Below are 21,436 nucleotides of genomic sequence, written 5' to 3'. Positions count from 1 at the left end.
TGGTTTCTCCCAGTTTTGTCACATTTCCAGTCTTAAACCAAGTTCTCCGCATTTCCACGTCAGTTTGTGAATATTCATTTAGTTATTTCATAAAATTTATATACCTCTTGATTGTAGAAAAAACCCTCAAACCTCATCAAAATTCATCCACAAATTTCTCTGAACATGTTTGCATTTAGTTTTGCCTTTCACACATTTTTCTAAAGAAACTTCCCCAAATCGAACACATTTTTTTGCATGTTGCTTTCACTAATAAAAGCATTTGAATGCACACTTTACTCCAGCGTATGTGTTTTTTTAAAAAAAGATGGCTTGAGATCTGCACTGCTAAATTCAGAGAAGTGCAAATGGGTCAGCTTCGGTTTGTGCATTGTTTCAGAAAGTGCAAATTCAACAGGTTCATCTTTAAATGTGAACTGAATCAAACATCTCCCTGAGCCCTACCTCAGTGAGCCATATACCCAGATAGATGTGCATAGACTTGCATCCTGAGGTCCTTTTCAACAAAAGGTAACAGGTCTATGCAGTCTGCTTAGGAACCCCTAGTCGCAGCTTCATGTATTCTGTCGCTTCCTTCACTTTAATAGTTGACTTGCAACCACACCCATCCCAGCAGCTGAAGCTTTCCTTGCCTTCAGTTTTCCTGCTGGAGCACCTTCCTCATCTACATTAACAATAGGAGATAACTGGTAAAAGAAAATCAGAAGGGACTGCAACAGACAAACAACAACAACAACAACCCCCCCCTTGAGATGAAATGCCCCCTGCAGATTCCAAGATAGTTTTTACAAATGCAGTATTTCATCCAATGTGTGATCAGGAACAATATCGCTGCATGATCAAGTGAATCCAAGTAAAAACCACATTCAGACCTCCCTTGCACAATATGGGACTGACTGGGAACAGAGATATTTGGGATGGGGCTTGTGCACACATTTGGGCATTTGCCTGTTCAGGTGCATGCCTCAAGTGACAGCAATATTCTGACCTTTATATATTGATCTTTAGCTCTTGGCTGTGTTTAAAAGATAAAGGAAAAGTGAAAAGGTGGCAGTCTTATAGAGTCTCTGAACAAGACGCAGCCCTGTCAGAATGCCTAACATTTTTAAAGGTAGCCCAGTGGCTACTAGTATCTCAAATGAGAAAACCACGTGGTGGAAAAGCCTGATCTTGGGATAGTAGCAATAAACCCTACGACCTCTCTGGGCTGCAAACCTAAGGAGCAGGTGCTTGTATATGTGTGCTGTTTGTTTAGCAAAACCAGGTGAACAGTAAATTTCGCTTTCTTGGGAGTCTCTTCTTGAGGCCTATCTGAGTCTCCATTAGAAAGATGGTTAAATCTAGATGTGTGGGATTGTACATGGAAGAAAACAGATTTATGGCCCTATGCTCAGGCAAGGTCAGAGCTTGTGTGCTGTTGGGAACAAAGGGACCAGGCAACCTTGGAATGAATCACTGCACACCTGGTCAGCTAGAGGCCACGGCTTGCAATACCCTACCCACAGCACCCCTGAAGAAATGTCTAGCCCTTTAGAAATGCAGAGATTTCTGGATACAATATATATTGGATCTAGCTAGGATCCATACAATGTGGCCAGCTTGGGATGGGCAGTGTTTGAAAAATCATCCCCAAACAAACAATCTTCCTTCTCGGCAATCATTGAAGGTATTGAGAGTCCTGCTTTGTATTGAAGGTGGCAACAGTCAGGAAGATAAATGGACCACACACATTTGTGTGACCAAGCTTAATATGACAGACCAAAATTAGAGCAGGAGGAATCTGTCAATTCTTTCAAGCAGCCTAAGTTCCTCTGCTTCTTCAGAGCAAGGCGTTGTGGATGAGTTGACCCTGGAGAGGAGCTGCACTGCTGCCACTTTCCAGTGGCAAATGCTCTTTGATGTTTCAGAGCTTAATAGTAGCACGTGTGAAATTTCACCATCCCTCCCTCCTGCCAGTAGCACTCCTGGAGTCCTAAGGAATGGTCACCAAGCCAAGGCAGCAGCTGATTGATTGGTAGCCACTGCCATAATAGTAGCCAGCATGTGAAATGGTCATGGGGAACCTCTGTGGGCATTTCTATAGGTAGGCACAAACCCACCTGGAAGAACAGCTCTCAATGTTGCATTAAGTCTTCATTTGAGCTTTTCCAATCCTCTTCTTCCTCATGTACATTTGAAAGACCCTTAGGGTGTATGCACCACCCTTGGCTGTTCTGGCTGAGCATTGCAGAAGTTCATTAGGCAAATGCAGTTGCTTAATTCCAGTATCCCATCTCCTTGCTTCCTCCTCCTTTTGTCTTCTGATCCTGTGTTCACTTCTTCTGCTTCCAAGTGGGGATCAGTATTCCTCATTCTTGAGTTATTACTCAAACAATTATAGCTGAGTTGCTACAGAGTAAACATTTTTGTTGGCTCGGCCCTTAACACAACGAAATGTTTCACAACCACCTCTTATTTTATATTTTAATTACCTCCGGTTGCTATCAAGTTTCAGTTCCTTCCTTAATAATGAGACATCCAAGTGCAGTTACCACAAACTCCTGTGGTACAACGCTAGAAGCCATAACTCTGTTTGCTTTGTTAATCAGTCTCTTCTAAAAAAACAAAACAAAACGGGTATTCTTATGTGAATCCGCCACACCTACAGAGATAACAATACTATTGTTCTTCATCCCTGTTTTTCATGGAAATGACCATTTTTCTTCTCTTGCAGTAACCAAATTTGTCACTCCCTTGGTTTTGGCTGATCATCAGAACTTCAGCAGAACAAGTTTCTTCTTGGAAGGACTTCCCATTGGAATCAGTGCTTCTGGGTAAATATCTAAGCTATCACCTCTGGAAAAGATTCTGTTGTTAATTAAATAAAATTCTGTGAGTTTAAATCTCTAAATGCATACCTCCCCTTTTTTGAGGATGTTGGCACAGGAAGGAAGGGCTCAGATTTTCTGAAGTTTGAACTTGTGGGCAGAAAGCATTAGGTAGGGAGGGGAAAACCCTTCTTCAACATTTCCCTTTTTATTACTTTGGAAATATGGAGTGTAAAACAACCTCTTACTTGGATATTGTTCTGTTACAGCAACGGACCAGAGCAAAAATGACTTTGGAATCGGATGAGCTCAAATGGTGAGGCGAGTGTAGATGGTCCAGATTTTGCCATAACATGCATTGCAACGAGCACTTGATTGCTGTAGAGCAAGAGTGGGGAATCTTGTGCAGACCATGAGCCACATACCTCCAAGGGCCAGACGTGGGCTGGACAAGGGGCAAAATGCTGGCATATGAGTAAAAGCAACACATGTGGCTCTTACCTTTGTGCAGGAGGATACATTCCAGGCACACAAAATCCAGAGCTTCCATATACACATACACTTCTCTCTTGCTCTGCATAGGCAAGTGAAATACATCATCACAGCTCTAGGATGAGGCAAAGAGACTCCTGGAAGTCACAGAACAGAACTGGCAAGGGGCTGGTCCTAGGGGAGACTGAAATGCAAACTTACCACTACCTTTGGAGGAAACAAACTGGAAGGAAAAGTCCTCTCTATGTTTCATCACCCAACCAGGCATGTCTATACAGACTGCCTATCAGAGTGCCTTTCATTTTCAGCCACACCAGTTAATTAAGTAAGAAAGGTTTAACCGCAATTAAAGTTTTAGTTGTTTAATCTACTAATTAAATCAATTAACCATGCAATTGCAGGATATATGATAAGGACTGGGGTACTGGCTGATGACTAATATGTTCTCTATAAATGCTCTATGGGGGTGTCTGGCGATGATGACTTGATGAGCAGAGAATGACACTCTGCACATGCTCTAGAGAGACCTTGGACAATTAATCTTCTCATAAGAACCCAGATGGATGATTGAAAGCCTGGCAGTGCAGAGAAAACTCCCAAGACCAGGGCTGAAGATTCTAGTATACCAGGAGGACCTTCCCCAGGTCTGCCTCTATAGGATGCCCTGGAAGGATATTCAGGGTGGGTTCCTGGCCTCCAACCAAGTCAGAGGCCAAGTCACCCCTCCCAAACCCTTGACAGTGCTGGAGTCAGAAGGCCCAAGCCCTGGGAGCTAGCTGATGACAGAGCGAACACCTGAGAACCCAATGTCACAAAGCAACTTTAGAGTAAAGGCTTCCTTGAGAGTAATGGTACAGGGATCTTAGCACAGACTTCAGCACCTGCAGCTGGTATTGGATATGATCTGGGAGGCCAGCCTTCAGCTGGAACCTGCCGTTTGCGGAAGCAACATGTGCCATTCAGATCCCTACATGACCCCTTTGCTTCCTTGCTCGCTTGTCACTGGATCTTCTCAGTTGCTTCTGGACCTTTGCTTATTAATGCTGCCCCTGGATTTTGATTTGACTTGGCATTAACCTTGTTTTCCAGACTTCTCTTGCTACGTTGTGTGGGCCCAAGTCTGCAGTTTAAGCAGAGGTTGGATGGCCATCTCTTTAGTTGTGATTCCTGCATTGTAGAAAGTTGGACTAGATGACTCTTGAGGTCAATTCCACCTCTACGATTCCATGATTCATGTTTGGAAGCAATGTTGCATTGCAGTACATTGTTCCCAAGGCACTGTTGGTAGGACATGGTGTGAGGCTATTTCCACAGCATTCTACTGGCTGCCCCTTCTGGTGAGATCCAGCAGGCTAAGTAGCAACCTCCTGTAAATATTGGAGAAATGTCTCCCCCAGCTTCAGAAAGCAGCAGAAAATTAGTTTCTGTTTTCATGGTGGGAATAATGCTTTGGGGAAATTACCGGTATGATATTTATATACTGCTTAATGCCAAAATAGGTTTCTAAGAGAGTTGCAAAGTGTAAAAACTGGTAACACAAATAAACAACCATAATTAAAATGGCCAGTAAAAGAATCCCAATAAGCTAAATAAATCCATAATTAAAACAGACAATGAAACAATCCCATTTAAGCAACATAGTAATTGAAGCAAGAGACTCCGAAAGAGAGATCAAGAGAATGCCAGTATGGATGAGATTTCAACCCAGCTGCACCCACTTGCATCCATGCATTCTGCAATAGAATGGCATATGTTATTTCATTAGAATAAGAGAGACTAGAAAACAAACATAATTGTCCTAAAATAGCTTATCAACAGCGCAAAATAGCTCAAGAGTAAGGAATACTGATCCCCAGTTGGGAGCAGCTGCCATGTGTGAAATGGCAGGCTGTACATACACTCTTGTGTCCTGGTGTTCATGTGTATGCATTTACATGCATGTGCTTAGAGACAGGATGTGGACCTGTTCTCCACTCTCACATTTAGCTCCTAGAAATTTTACGGGAGGTGCAGAAAGCCTGAGGAATTAGCAACTCAAAATGCTAACAAAGAACACCCAACAGGCAAAAACAGACAGAAAACGGGGTAAATGATATACCAAAGAGAGGGACTAGGAAACGGGGACTCTGGAAAATTGGGAGAGTGGGAGATGATTGTATATGCATGTTCTGGGAGTGTGCTTCACTTTCCACCTCTGACACACCTTGCTGTTGTCATCCAGTCATCTCTTTGAGCAAAGATCCTGGCAGTCATGTTGAATTGTAGAGCGGCTTTTGATGTGGCTAAATATAGTCTCCAAAGTAGACTGAGCCCGCCCAAATGCATCCAAGTTGAAATTTTGCCAGAGGCTACTAGGGGCTTCTCTACTTAGTGAGTTTGGAACGACCCTTTAGTATCTGTCATGAGGTAATGAAGGAATAAGTGGAAAGTGGCCCTTCAATGTGCTCCAGCACTTGGTCTCAGACATGGAACCAAAGTTTCTAAAAGCGGAAACAGATGACATTTATTTAATTTTTCACTTCTACATTGTTTGGAACATGACAGCTCCCCTGCAAATGGCTCACACTAAGGTACAGTTAAAATAAGTAGTTTGGGTTGAATCTTGCATTAAAAAGCACATAAATCTAGGGTAAAAGAAGGATAAACTCGCTGTCCACATGTGATTATATGACTAATGCATCTCTTTCCTCAGACAAATAAATATTCCATAACTGAGCTCAACGAGGTTCCCCCCCCTCCAAGATTACACATTTATATTTAACCACTTGTGATTTTCTTACCTTACAGGTGCACTTTTGATGAGGCTTTTAAAGTGTGATCTAAAGGTGCATAATTTGGTAACTGGTTATGTAATGGTTCTTCAGGGAATATTCAGAAAGAATGTTTTCTGGATCTATATTATGGTGTGGGGAGGTGGGGGACAAAGCTTTAGGCCTCTTCACAGGCTGGATAATAATGCTGCATTGTTTTTACATGTCCAGGACTGAGCCAGTTCAATTCACTTCTCACTTGAACAAAAGGAGCCAAATTGGTACACTCTGAGTTTGCTGTGATACTAAAGAGAGAGAGAAACACACCACCTTCTGTTTGTCTTCTGATACACTTATTCCAAAAACACAGATCCTGAACCATATATAAATATATCTAAATCATCCAGCCGTTAAATCCTTGACTATTTGCAAATTCAGGAGTCACTCCAAAGGAGCAGGATTACAGGAGTTGTACAGTATGTAGTTTTCTTTATAGCTGTGTTGGTTTGATGGCAGTTTTATTAGAGTTTACTTCCCTCCTTCTTGAGATTATACGTAAGCTTTATATAGGAAGCTGAGAAAGATCATTTCCCATAAGTGGCTTGCTGAGCGGGTCAGAGCCACTACATTATCTTGCTGATGGGTAGGTTGTACTTGCTTACCGGGAGGGAGAGGAGGAAGGTCAAGGTGGTGGGGAGGTTGGCAGGGTGCAAACACCCCACCACGAGGGCCAGATAGCTCTGCCAGTGCTTTTGCACCACACAGTCCTCCTTAGCACCTTCTCCCTCACAGCAAACAAGAGCAACTCACTTGCCAGGCAGCTAGCACAGCAGCTCATGCCACTTGGAGAATCACTTCTGATCACTCTGCAGTACTTTGTACCTCAGTGAGAGCAAGTGGCCACTGGTTCAATCTCTGTCATCTCCATGTAAAGCTGAGAGAGATCCCAGCCTGAAATCTCAGTGAGCCTCTGATAGTCAACGTGAACAGTACAAAGCTAGATGGACCATTGATCTGATTTGGTCTGTGACTGGTGAAGTTTTACCCTGAAAACGGAGGGACAAATCTGTCACTTTTTGATTTCTTGCAGTTTCTCCCTTTCCCTGTTCCCCACATTTCTTCCTCACTTTATGAATGTTGTTGCTGTTAAATGAGAATGTAAAAATAGTTAAGAGATTTCGTGTCACATAAGGTTTCCTTGAGAAGGAGTCATCTTGGCATGCAGACTTTTCCAAAGTCACAAATTGTTGGGCTCCTGTTGCTAAAAATAAGCTCCTGAATTATTTATTAAACATTACATTTAGGATTTGCAGCTAAAACACACACAAGAGTGTAAAAGTTCAAAGGCGGCACGTTCCTTCCCATTGAAAGGAGAAATACTTTTAAAAGTTGGGTGATTCATTTTTGATCACCCTTTCTTGTAGTCCTTGAAGGGCTGATTTGCCATTTGAAAATGAAATGTGATTTTTAAAAAAGAAGAAGGAAAAAGTGTTTGTGTATTTTAATGTTCCAAAGGAGGCAGCAGCAATGGTTACAGCTGTTTAACAGGAAAATCGTTTCTTTGCAAAGGAAGGCATTTCATACCTTTGACCATGTTGCCTCTGAGGAAGATGGGCTCAGGACTTAGTGCTGGGTCAGAGCCTGGTCAAGTCGTAACGCTTCATGGTTCTTGACACAGCTCTGATATAAGAACTTAAGCTCTGGAAATGCCAGAGAAGAGACAAGTGAGCTCTATTATTTATATCTCAAAGCAAAAAAGGATGTCTGGGTTTTCCCCCCCTTGTACTACTTCAACTGGTAAGAGAGAGCATTGGACTTGCAGAGCAGCTTAATTTCATCATTTGCAGGAAATATGTATTTATATAAATTGTGTATCTCTCCCTCCACCCCACCCCACCCTATCACAATAGCATCATTCTAAATAGGCTTGGTCAGTGCTTTTTTCCTAAAACAATGTTTAGGGGTACTCTCATTTTCCTACTCATATTGAAATACTGCCCCTCAATGAGGTCAAACAGATTCACAAAATGTTTAGGGGTATGTGTCCCCCGCATCCCCCCAGAATAAAGCACTGGGCTTGGTGGTTGGGAAAAGGCAGGCTTGGATTGGGGTGAATCTCCAGGGCAAGAGAGTTCAAGGGTAGAGGGCATGTATGCTTCTATCTTCCAACCATTGATGCAGTGATGGAAATAGCTCACTTGGTGGGCAGAGCTGCAATGCTAGCCTCCCAACAGGTATGTCACTGATGCTTACTGGGAGGAGAGGAGGAGACAAAGGCGTGGTGAGGTTGGGGCTGTGCAGGTATACTGGTGGAACCAATGCCTACCAGATGAGTTGCTTCTGTAAAGAAAGATTTTAGGAAGCAACCCCCTCTGACATGTTACTGAAAACTAGGCTTCCAGCTCAGGTGTGATTGGCACAAATTCCCATTTAAAGAGTCAGATGTACCATCTTGGAGATGGTGCTTGGCTGATTAGCTGAGGCAACATAGTTAACAATAGAGAACATGTTTTAGACCTCATATTTAATCTCTGGCATTACCAGTCAAAGCAGTGTTCTTCAATCTAGGGTCGCCAGATGCTGATAAGACTACAGTTCCCATAATCCATGATCGTTGGCTGAGATGGCTGGGGATGATGGGACTTCTTGTTCAACAACATTTGAAGAACCTAGGTTGAAAAGCACTGAATTAAGGCATCTTGGGTAGCAGGTCTGGGGGAAGTTCTCTTCTTGATATCTTGGCACTGAGTTGCTATTAGTCAGAGTGGACAGTACTGGATATATGGACCAGAGATCTGACTTGGTTACTGCAGCTTCATTTTCTTATAACAGTTTTGAATATATGTGCGTTGCTCCGCACTTGTAATCTCACCTAACATTTGTTTGTTCCCCTCTGTTCTTTTCACAGTTCTGCCGTTCTTCTCATCAAGGCACTTGGAAATGCTGCTCCTGCAACTCATAAAGGGTTAATCTATGCCTAACTTACGAGTCAGGCACAAGTAAGTCACTCCACTTTGTATTCTCAGTGAACCCTTGTCCAGCTTGTTAAGTGTTGGAAAATTGACTTCTGGCCAGTCAGAGGAGAAGCACAACCCTATGATGTCTGCTCATAAGATGGTCCTGTTCAGTTCAATGGGGTCTATTCTCAGGTAAATGGGTATAGGCTTGAGAGCCAGTGTGGTGTAGTGGTTAAGAGCAGTAGACTCGTAATCTGGGGAACCGGGTTCACGTCTCCACTCCTCCACATGCAGCTGCTGGGTGACCTTGGGCTAGTCACACTTCTTTGAAGTCTCTCAACCTCACTCACCTCACAGAGTGTTTGTTGTGGGGGAGGAAGGGAAAGCCGGGAAAGGGGGGAGCCCAGGGAGCCACTTTGAGACTCCCTAGGGTAGTGATAAAGCGGGATATCAAATCCAAACTACTCTTCCTCCTCCTCCTCCTCCTCCTCCTCCTCCTCCTCCTCCTCCTCCTCCTTATATGTTTTGAAGTTTCCCTGCCACCTGCTCACATGATCTGGAGGGACTTATGTTCCTCCTCCATTCCCATCCTCTTGTAATCAAGTCTGTCTTCTTTTATGAAGTTTATTTGACTTCATCTGTATGGCCAGGAATTCTGTTCCTGAGCACCACTCTGCCAAAAACACAACTTTGTTAATATTACATAGTAAACTGGAGTAGAGATCTAAGGCTGCAATCCTAACCTGGGAGTAAGCTCACTGAATGCAATGGGACTGACTTTATATAGACATGGTTAGGATTGCAGCCTAAATGGTTAGGTTTCGGAGCACAGTCAAGTGACTGATGCCTCTTGAGTACATGAGGATTGCCTTGCTGGATCCAAACAAAAGTCCACCGCTAGGCCAAACAATGGCAAGATAGTTGTTTCTGGGAAGCATCAAAGCAGGGCCCAAAAGTGGTGGTGACAGCCTTTCCCCCAGCATCTGTTAACCCAAAATATGTTATCTATGAACATGGAGGTTTAATTTGCAGCACATTGTTACTGCAATGAACATATAACTTGGGTGACTGGTGGGAAATTTCCACAATTAAATCTGGTTAACATTCAGGAGACAATTATGATATGGAAGGGAGTCATAGATCATTGGTAGACCACTTGCTTTGAATGCATAAGATCTCAAGCTCAGTTCCAGTTAAAAGGGGGGGGGGTGAAGCAAGCAAGTACTGCAGGACACATCCAGGATAGTGTTCTGGCAACTACCTCATCATTCCTGTATTACTTCCTGATATCCCAGAAGCAACAGAAAAACCATTGTTCATAAGTTCACCATGATCATCCTTACACTGAAAAAGCCATAGATAAGAAATGGAAGAAGGTGGACAACCAAGCATCTGTAATGAGCTCCATCCTTTGAAGGGACAGTTGCTGGCCACCCAAGGGACAGATTCACCCATGAGAGTTCAGTGATTGGCCAGTCATCTATGGTGTAGAGTTGTTGTTACGAATATAAATGGGGCAAGAGATTTTAAATACTCAAATAGTGCCTGGAAGCAGTGACAAAAGAGGAAATTAGAAATCCTCTGTCTTGGTGTAATCATGCCTTTTAAGTTTCAAAAATGTTATTGTCAACAGAGCAAATGTGTTCATTAGTTTAGTCACAGTTGTTCAGCACTTTCCAAAATGAAAGGCGCTGCTGCAAATGCTAGGGCATTATGTTGTCTGACAACCCCATGCTTTACTATTGTGTTTTGCATATGAGCTAAGGAAGAGGTGAAGGGAAGGTTAGTTTGAAATGGCATCATGCCTTGGTTAGGTGCAGTCAAATCAGCTGTCAGATTAATTGCATTATGGTGTGAATGCAAACAAACCTTTGCAAAGAGATTGAGGGAAGGTTAAACCATTAGCTGCGGAAAACCTCAGGATCAATGTTTATCAGAGTCAGGTGAATTGTACTGTGTGCTTACCAGAAGTTGACATCTTATACCCAGATATAATTCACTTTTGTCCTCGAGTATGTAATTATGTCACATGCTGAAGCCTGGTGAACAATGAAATGTGGATGACTGAATAGGCAAACAGGAATATCAAAGACTTAAGAGACAGCACATTGGCAGCATGTACTTTTTCAAATGTCTTCCTGTTTGCTCTTCTTCAGTAAAATATAATTTGTGCCAGATGATATAGGTTTTCCAACTTTCTGCCTTCAGAAAAGCCATGGCATGTTGACCAGTATTGCCAAAGAAAACCTGTCCACCCAACACAGAACTCCAGCACATTGCGAAGAATTGAGGGGGTTGTTTTCTAGGGTGCAACCTGAGGGAGGCTTGTGGGCTTTACCTGTTTCCCATGTGAACTAAGAGCATGACCTGACTCAGAACAGGTATAGGACTTCCTGATATTATTGGACTCCAAATCATATCAACCCCAGCTAGCATGGTCAAAGGTGATGGGAACTGTAGCCAAGCAACATCTGGGGAGCTTCATGTTCCCTATGCCTGACTTAAAAACATACCCAATGCTCTCCTGTGACCTGCACCCTATAGCATGAAATCCATAATGATAGCATAGTGGTCCTTCAAGGACTCCCATTTGCCGCTCCTAATCTATTCACTGAGAAATATTGAGAAGCAAACAAGGACCACTTGGGTTCTCTGGAACACAATTGGAAAACCACTGACCTAGGTAGCTACCGAGCTACCTCTCAGCTACCACTGCCAAGAAGAAAATGAATAGACTCTCTGCATCTACTGGCTGCTACCAGTGGAAAGCAAGTAAGATGGAAAGCAGGAAACAGGTCCATTCATTCCATACAGATATGGCATTATCACATTAGTCCAGAGACCAGAAGTTATATTTACGTGCAAGAGCATCTTCATTCATTTTAATGCAGAGAACATCAACATGCACACACAGGAGCACACACTGAGTTGCCCCCTCCAATGAAGAACCTCACTAATGAGGTTGAGGCCATAGGTTCATGTTCTTCTCAAAGCTGTGCTCCAGACTCTTCTTCATAAATTTAGGTGCATGTGGAAGTGAGTACTGGCCAGCAACTTGAATGGCTTTGAAAAAGGATTAGACAAATTCATGGAGAATGTGGCAGCATGACTATTAGTTGCTGGAAAACCAAATGTGGAGAATGCTGTTGAATTCTGGGCCTGCTTGCAAACTTCCTATGGGTACCTGGTTGACCACTGTGAGAATATGATGCTGGGCTGATGCTTTCACCTGATCCACCAGGGCCCTTCTTAGGTTCCCACTGCTGACACGCCCAGGAATTCTGAAGGTAGCTAACACAAAGGGAATTTCAACAACAGGGTTATATATACAACAGAATTACAGCACAACTTTTTAAGATGTCTACTTATGGCAACAATAGGTCCAGTTTTCTTTCTTTCTTTTTTACCCACACACCAAGGCCTTTTGCCAGCTAGTCTCCTGTCTTTTGCCTGTTCTAAGAGCTTTGCAGACAAATGCAGCCTGTCTAAGACCAAGGATCCCACCCCATGCCCCTTCTCAGGAGCCGCCCTCCTTCAGCATTTGCCATCTGCTGTGCCAGTAGGACCTGGTGAATCAGTAGAGCACAAAAGAACGTTGCTGTGGCACCTGCTGAATATTCATGATATATGAATATTCATTAAATTAGCATCTGTATGACCAGGCCTCCAGATTCACAACTGGCATTGCAGGAAAAGGGCCTATTGTAGTTTAATTAAATGCCAGCTTGATTTCTAAACAGCTATACTTACCAGGATTTAATCAACTGAGAAGGATAGCAACACATTTCCAAACCCTGGGGATGCAACCCCTCCTCTCCCCCTTTGCACGTTTAATACGAGTGGGAGTTATGTGTTTGCAAGGAAAGGAAAAAAGACCTCTCTGAGCAACCAAAATAGCATCAGATTATCTTTATAATAGATTCACACTGTGTGGGATCCATCAACATTTTCCCTGAGGCACAATCAGACAAGAATAGTAAAGTGGTTAATATATCTTCAGGGAAAGGAGGGACATTCTCATATGGAGTGGTGCAGAGCTGAAGCATCGCCATAATGTACTGATCAAGTAGCAGAAGAAAAGAAAGCAATACTATAGCCTCTAACAAGGAGCAGGAGAGAGAAATTTGGCTAGCTTTATTTACATCTCTCAATGAAATCAATGACTCTCAATGAGTCAGGTGTTTAAGGGGAGAAAGAATAAACATTGGCCATTGCCTAGTACCAGGGCTAAACTGAAAGAAGGAAATCTAAGAGGTAAACGTTCACACTCAAATCTGTGACCATCTTATTTAATGAAACAAATGAGTAGCTGTACCAGTCCCCCTTTATTGGAATGGGGAAAGGCAACTTTATATGAAAGAGAAATGTGACAGTATTATGAAATTCACCAAATAACAACATTATTAACTCATCGACACAATTCAGTGTTTATGGCGATGTACACAGTTTCACAAATAAGATCCCCAATCCAGGGGATTGACATTAACATAGGGAGAGAGGAGAAAGGCAGACAAAGGTAATCAGAGATGAAAGTGAGCAAATCCAGTTTCACAGTTTTAGACATACTCATTTTCTTATGGAGATGAAATCCCATCTTTCTCCAGAGGAGTTCAGGATGGCATCCAGGTGGTCTCCTGTTAACCCACTGCCTAAATTCATAACCACATAGCTTCAGCAAGGTTTCTGCAGCATGTGCCTTGAGATCATGATTTGCCAGTTTCTTAAAAACACTTCTGGGTAGTAATCTATTGTTCTGTTAATATGCATTTTTTAAAAAAATAAATAACAAAAAATAACCATAAGATTCTTCTCATTCTACAGAGCAGAAAGGAACCATGTCTATTCTTTGTTATTTGATTAATGTGTGGCATCCATATACACTTTGGTTGCATCCAATTTCTTGAATTTAACACCCATCTACTGAAAAGAATCTACAAACATTCCATGGTCTTGTTTCTGAGAAGCATCACCCCACAGCTAGGACACATTATCACATGTGGTATCTGATATGGCACTGGGGTAATGTTGAAGGTTCCACATTTATCACTGTCTTTTCTTTATTTGGGAGAAAGCAGGAACTGCTTTCCAGGAACTGTGTGGTCCTTTGAGGTAGATTTCACAATTTGTTTGGGTGGCCATGGACGGACCTATCTCTTTTTCTGTGCTGTGTGGTTCAGATGAGATATGGGTAACTTGCCCCAATTCCCCCCTTTTAGGTAGAATCCTAATACCCTAATATTGACTGAGCCAGAGAGAGAAAATGATGCATTCACACACACACACACACACACACACACACACACACACACACACACATGCACGTGCAAATCGGGTTGTTTTCAGCTGTTCCAGAGAACTGACACCAGCAGCACAATGAAACAGAAATGAGCTGGAAGAGCATTGTGGGTATTGACATGCTAATGAGCACGCTAAGTCCTTTCTGAAGGGAAACTGCACACTGGCTCGCTTAAAGCCATAGACCCACCAAAACAGTTTGCAGCCCCTTAATTGAGTCAAAACCTCATGCACACACATCAGTGTCAGATTTGCAAGAACTTAGTCTGTGATCATATAGATACAGGTACCCTAAAAGAAATAATTATTTATTATTAATAATCATACTTTTAGACTGCTTTTGGGGGAAGATGCCCATCAAAAGTGACTTACAGTAAAAAAGAAAAAAGCAGAAGATGAAAAGAACAATAATGCAAAAATTTAAAACTTAAATATCTACCATGCAACAACACTCCACATTGAACAAGCAACTCTTTAACAGAGCTGGAAAGAACATAATCCAATCAAACCATAACCAAGTTAATAAATGCCCTGCTTTGAAGGGCAATTAAGAAAAGAAAAATAGGTGTTCAAGGCCTATGATGTAAAAATTTGATGCACTTCCAACTGAAGGGAAATGACTATGGTATAATCGTTCTAAACATGAATACTGCTGTGCCATACTTAACAGTATAAACCAAGACACATTTGGTCTTTCCACCAAGAATTCCCTTCCCCTCTTGCCCCATTTGACAAGCTCTCTTCCAGCAATCCAGATGTTGAGTGGAATTCCAGAAACAAAAGTGCTGCTCCAACTTCCAGAGCTCTTTGCCCAGTGAGGAGCTCCCTCTCTTCCTAAGGCTGTCCTCTGCTTGGCTCCTTAGATGGTCGGATGTCACAATTGTTGTCCTCCCTCCCTCCCTCCCTCCCTCCCTCCCATGCTCTCAAAACATACATGGTCTCTACTCCACTCACAGAAACACATTTACATACCGTACTTACCCATCTTGCCCACGCACAACTGCAATAAGAGAACAGGATTTCCAGTAGCACTTCAAGAGATGGGGGGGGGAGTAATTCTTTCACTGATTGAGCATGTTAGCTAAATGCAAACCAATGGGACTTCAGAATGGGAACCAAATTTCTTGCAAAGCATTACCTTAAATACTGTTCTTTAGAAGATTAAAGGTTGAAGAGTGGAGAAGCAAGCCAGTGTGTAATAAAAGGAATTACTTTTATATTGGCAAATAATATTAATTGGCCACTTGTTGCTTAGGTGGAACTACTTTTTTGTGAGCTGAAATTCTCTGGGTTTGTTGTCATCATCAAAGTATTCAACTTCACTGAGCCTCCATACACACCCTTTATACTTGACTGATTGCTCTTTCTATTCCCTAGCATTTTCTAAGTGCTGCAGAGTCCCTGCCTGCAGGCTCCGAATCCAACACACACAGTACAAAGGGAAAAAGAAACGGGGAAAGAGGATGCAAACAAGAAGATGGGAGCGCCTCCTCCTCTTACTCTGGTTGATTGATGGAGACAGGTTGGTGTCGACCTTGCCATGATGTTCTCCATGGGAGGCAAATGGTTGTATCCATCACTCAGTTAAAGTCACTTACTTGCTCCACTGGTGTAATGTTTTGTGTCAAAGGGACATTGTTGCAGCTTGCTGGTAACTCTGTTGCACAATATATTGCACAATTCGTCGCTCAGTGAGTTTCCACTAGCACAATTATTGCACTGGATTCCTCTGCCGTGCAACATTTAAGCCTGCATGGACATTGGTGCAGCCTCCCAGTGGCTCTTGGTAGCTGGAGATGGGAGAGAAAATCAGTTGAAATCAAAGATATTAGCCATATTCATTGGTTTCAGTGGGTCTACTCTGAGTGGGACTTAGGATATAGCCCATGTTCTACAAAGCTCTGGGGTTTCTGTAAAAGCTTATCTCAATGTGTGTGGGGATCAGAAATAGCAGACAACTGTCCCTGAAAAAAATGACTGATTTTCTTCACCATCTTTCAGGCAGGCACAGAGAAAAGTTGGGAACACTGACAAGCACATTTTCAGCTTACATGGGGTGATAACTAGTTCAAAGAGGCCTGACTGGTGCCCCTAAGCAGGTGGGACAGAGTCACAAAGCAAGCTTTACTGCCATTTACCAAGAGGAAGCAGGATGAGGGCAGGGCTATGAGCATAGCTGCCAAGTTTTCCCTTTTCTCACGAGGAAGCCTATTCAGCATAAGGGAAAATCCCTTAAAAAAAGGGATAACTTGGCAGCTATGGCTATGAGGGCACATGGGCAGAGTGACACCTCAGAAACCTTTGCCACTGGAATCTTGCCTATTATATAAACACAAAGCTCCCCCAGGAAATAAATCAAAATGGATTTTTTCCCCTTTATGGTGGAAAGTTTGAAAACCACTGATCAGAAAACTACATTTCTGAGCTGTCAGGCATAGGGTTATGCTGTAACTCCATCTGAAGAAAAGGTGGGTGGGGGAATCGTCATGAGTAATAGGACTGAACTGGGTATTTCGTGCTCTTGCCAAGAGTACACCATAACGAAATGAAAAAGTGCAGTGTTAGCTGACATCATTCAACAAAAATGAGATTCACATACAGTTTTAGGGATTAAATGTACACATAACTGAGCTGGAAAGTGAAATCTGGCCACGGAATGATACTTAGTTTTCATAAACAGAACATTCATAACAGTCAATTCTTCAACACACACACAAAGTTACATCCAGGGTGCTGTCCCTGGGCCCTGGCCGATTCATCTTCAATTGTGAACATTCTGGAACTTGCTGAGTGAAGGATTTCAAAAAAAATTTTCTTACAGATAGAGAATCCCATGATGAAGGGGAAATCTTAAGAGGAAATCCCTGGTTTCTTCATGGATTCCCTGATGTGAAAGCAAATGCCCCAGAATGCAGTCACTCTGCAGTGGTGTTCTGGGGTTTGCATGAATGCGGGAAGTCTCTATCCATGGAAAAACCTTCCCGTGATTAGGAGCACTGTCTGATCGGAGCTCTTGAACGTGGGGAGGTCTCTAAGTGCCTGCTACAGAAAGGGATTTGAAGCCCTCTTCAGACATGCATGATAAACATGTGAAGTTCTGAGGAGGAGAACACCAGGAAGGTGTTATATGCATGGCATTTGGGCACCTAACAGAGGAAGTAATAGCAGATCTTGGAGTCTCAAATTTCAGTGGTGCCTTATGCAATGCCAAAATTTGGCACACCCTGTCTCTCACACTCCATTCTAAATAATAGTTGCCGTGCCCTCTGCAGCTACGAGCCTAGTGCAACCAAACTGATTGTGCTCCCCTAAAGCCATCCCCAAGTCTAGTCACATAAGCAGGCATCCCCAAACTGCGGCCCTCCAGATGTTTTGGCCTACAACTCCCATGATCCCTAGCTAACAGTGGTCAGGGATGATGGGAATTGTAGTCCAAAACATCTGGAGGGCCGAAGTTTGGGGATGCCTGCACATAAGCATCCTTTATTCAAATGTGACATTTATTTGCATTTTTACAGACCTGTCATGCACCACCTGAATGAGGCTTCTAGAGCTCAGTTTGGGAACACCCTTGCCCTAGTATATCCATTTCTCTGCACATTACCTGGCTGCAGAACTGCATTGCAAAATTCAGAGAAGTACACATTTCAAATGACGTCTGTGTTTCAGTTCACATTCCGTTTTGTAATGTGCAGATTAGGTAAGCTCACATTTAAATGCAAACTGAATTGAATTTCACCCCATTCCTAGGTGGAGCTCAAGTGTGATGGGCCCAGGGGTAGCAAGGTAGAAAGTCTTCCAACAGTCTTCCCAGCAGTGCCACACAGAGCATCATATTGTAATCCTGCCTCTAGGTTACAGAGGCAAAATGAAGAATTGGCAATGCCCTTTTCATAAGCGCTCAGCCCTTTGTTGAATGGAATTTGTAGTATGTTGCCCTAGCTGCTTCCAACCTCAGCTCCAAAGCTGTGGATCTAGCAATAGATCCCCTGTAAGGTATGCTAAACCAAGAGATGCTCTTCCCCCATGTGATGGAAATGACCAGCTTCAATTGGAGACACGTTATTTCAGAACCCTACAGCTACCGAGAACTAGAAATGAAAGGACGCAAGTCCATCTTCACCCACGCAGACAGTGCTTTGATGCAGATGGCATCAGCTAGGCCGAGGTAATGTTGTATATAAATGGCAGTCCCTTAATTGCCTGGCATGCGGCATGCATACTTTCCCTGAAGTGTAATCAGCTTGCAGAATTTCTCTTGTGCAATTCTACCAGGAGTGCCAATGTTATTTAACTGCAAACAAAGAACGCTTGAGGGAGAGGCTGTATGTGTTTGCTTTTTAAAAAATAAAAATGAAAAATGAAAACAAAACAAATGTTATTTCCCCAGTCATTCTTGTATAATTAAAAAGGAAATTGTCCAGAGATTGTACACTATAGTTCCCATCTCATATGCAGTAGAAGAGAGAGAAAATACTTCTTATAGCTTCAGCGCTGAGCCTCCTTTCCTGTTGCCATTCCTCATGTTTTCTACTGTACCAATTGGCTCCCAGCATTCCATGGGGCCCGCCATGTTCCATTATGATGTGCTTTCAGTCAACACCAGGAATAGTGGAAGTAGGGGCTGAGTGCAACCGGGATGACAATGACGGGACTTGTACACGTAATAATTTAAATTAACACTGCCAAGTTAGGGCTGACAATCTTGTGACCTCGGATTCTTTAACCCCCCCTCGGGGGGGAGACCATGTGGCCTTCCAGATGTTGTCCAAGTCCCTTCTGCCTCTGCCAGCACGGCCAATGATCAGAGATTATGGGAGTTGTAGAGCCCTACCCTGGTTGCTGAGGTAGGGGAGCTTCCATTGCACATGTAGTGCTGGAGAGCAGGAATGCAGAGTTTAGGAGGTACTCAGAGAGGAATGCAACATGTAGTTGAGGTCCATTGCTCTCTAAGGTTGGTGATAAGCACCCAGTGCACCAAATTTAATTGTGGATCATTGTTCAGGAAGTATTGCTATTTCCTGTTTTAAATAGGGAACTGAATCTGGATACCTGAGTGCAGATTTCACCCCAGTGTTCTACCTCAACTGTCTTAGGCATTATGCTGCCAGTTGCTGGTAATCACAGGTGGGCAGAGTGCTCTTGCTGTCATGCCCAGCTTGCAGGCTTCCCATAAGCATCTGATCAGCCACTGTGAAAACAGGATGGTGGACTAAATGGGCCACTGGCTTGATCTGACATGCTTATTGTATGTTTTTCAATCAAAAATGAATATTCAACAGCTGGGATCTGAGAGCAGCTTTCTACATTATGGGGTTAGTGTGAAAAATACCCACTGGTTTTTTTTTTAAAAAAAATGACTTTAAATGTTCTGAAATTTGGACCCCCTGCTACATATATTCTTCAGTCAGTGGCATGCTATGCACCTATTTCATTTCCAGGATTCACAGTTTCTGTGCAGTTTCATATCTACCAAAGTTTATTCTGCTTTCCTTTGGGCCACATCAGCGAGGCCAAGAGAGGGGTCTTGCTGTCTGGGCAACCCAGGACCTCCATAAACACTGCCCAAGTTTGTGTAGCAGAGAGGTCACTACGGTGCTGCTAACACAGTGGTTTGCCTTCACCCCCAGAAGTGCACTCCATTGTCTCTCGAGACAAACAAAATGTTTGCCAAGCCAAAAGGGGGTGGCATAGGTGCATGGTCCATCTCAATCTTTAAAAAAAAAAAACCTACTGTTTTAAGTTGCAATCTACCTGACTCACAAACAATCTCTAGCAAAAATCAGACCTTTCTGCTATGTGAACCTGAGTAAATTGTTATGTGGGTACAACCACACACCTATGCAGTTCTGCATGAGTCAGTGTATACATTACAGCTGCCGTGCAGAAAGGTGGTCTAAAATTTCAGTTGTTCTGCCTTTCACTGTGCTGACTTGACCGTTTTCTGAAGCAAGTTGGAAAAACTTGGAGTCTGCTCTGCATGGTAGAGACGGACAAATAACAGGCACCAAAAGAAATGTGAGTGGGTGGGAAGGAATTTGATTTCCCATATGCTTTTTGTTTCTTTGTACTTAAAATGCAAGGTTTACACACACACCCTGCCCAATATATTAAATAAATACATACATTGCTAATTTTAAACTGAACACTCAGTCCACACAAAATGTTTCTGTACTGGTAACACTGCATTGGATCTACATTGAGTTAGCTGCACTGAAGTCCTCTGTTAAGCAACTAAATCTCAGCCTAACCTACCTCACAGGGTTGCTGTGAGGGTAAAATGGGGAGGAAGAGAACTATGTACGCCGTCTTGAGCTTCTTGGAGGAAAAGTGGGGTATTAAATAAATAAATACCCCTCCCCCCAATATTGATGTCAAGAGGACCTAAGTGTGAGTAACTTAAGCTGAAATCCTCACCAGCTTTACTGAACTCCACAGGACTTACTTCTGAGTAGCTGTCTAATCCTGTCCTCAAACAGAGCAATCCTAACATAGAGCCTGGGAGGATCAGAGTGGCAGAGTCACTGTGGTGAATTTGAAGTCGTGACGGATCATGCCAGCCGGGGCAGAAGTGTGGCACAGTTTCCTTTTGTGTCCGGCCTAAAGATTAGTCACTTTTCTCTGTCCAGAAGTGCCCTGTTTTGGGGGATTTCCACACTGAATCACTGGAGAGAGAAACCGCATTGGTAGCTTACTGGGGAGCTGAGGGTGCCTGCTGCAATACGACACTCTCATCATCAGTGGCACCAGTGTACATGCCACCCACCCCAGTAATCAAATTGGGAGGGTGCTTAAGATCCAGTGGTTAACCTGGATCCGAACCATTAACTGATAATCCTCAAAGAGGAAATGAAATTCTGATCCATGCAAGAACAAACTAGAAGGAGACAGATAATTTTAAGCAGTGGTGGAAATGAGTATGTGTTCATGTGGTTTCATTGCTACATGTGCAGCCAAAATTAAAACCCTAAGCCTTTTTGTTTTTCATGAAGGAGACCCTGAGAACTGTCCTTTTTGCCCATGCCTTTTTGTTCCATTGTCCTTTGGCTACCTGACTTCAGGCCCATGACTTAAACTTTTTAAATGGCCAAGTTTTATAGTAATCTAACAAAAATATTCTTTTCTTTTTTTAAAG

General features: G+C 42.9%; 1 long non-coding RNA gene across 1 annotated transcript; it reads left to right on the top strand.

Moving 5' to 3' along the window:
* The first annotated feature begins 2,593 nt into the window (after positions 1-2,593).
* Positions 2,594-15,884, top strand: LOC148687540 (uncharacterized). Its single transcript, XR_015946755.1, has 3 exons — positions 2,594-2,813; positions 8,958-9,048; positions 15,679-15,884. It is a non-coding gene; the product is annotated as an uncharacterized LOC148687540 (long non-coding RNA).
* The last annotated feature ends 5,552 nt before the right edge of the window (positions 15,885-21,436 follow it).

Source organism: Zootoca vivipara, chromosome 1, assembly GCF_965207765.1.
Source record: "Zootoca vivipara chromosome 1, rZooViv2.hap1.1, whole genome shotgun sequence".
In the NCBI taxonomy this organism is placed as follows: domain Eukaryota; kingdom Metazoa; phylum Chordata; class Lepidosauria; order Squamata; family Lacertidae; genus Zootoca; species Zootoca vivipara.
Note: the sequence above shows the minus strand (reverse complement) of the source record. Positions and strands in the feature narration are given on the sequence as shown.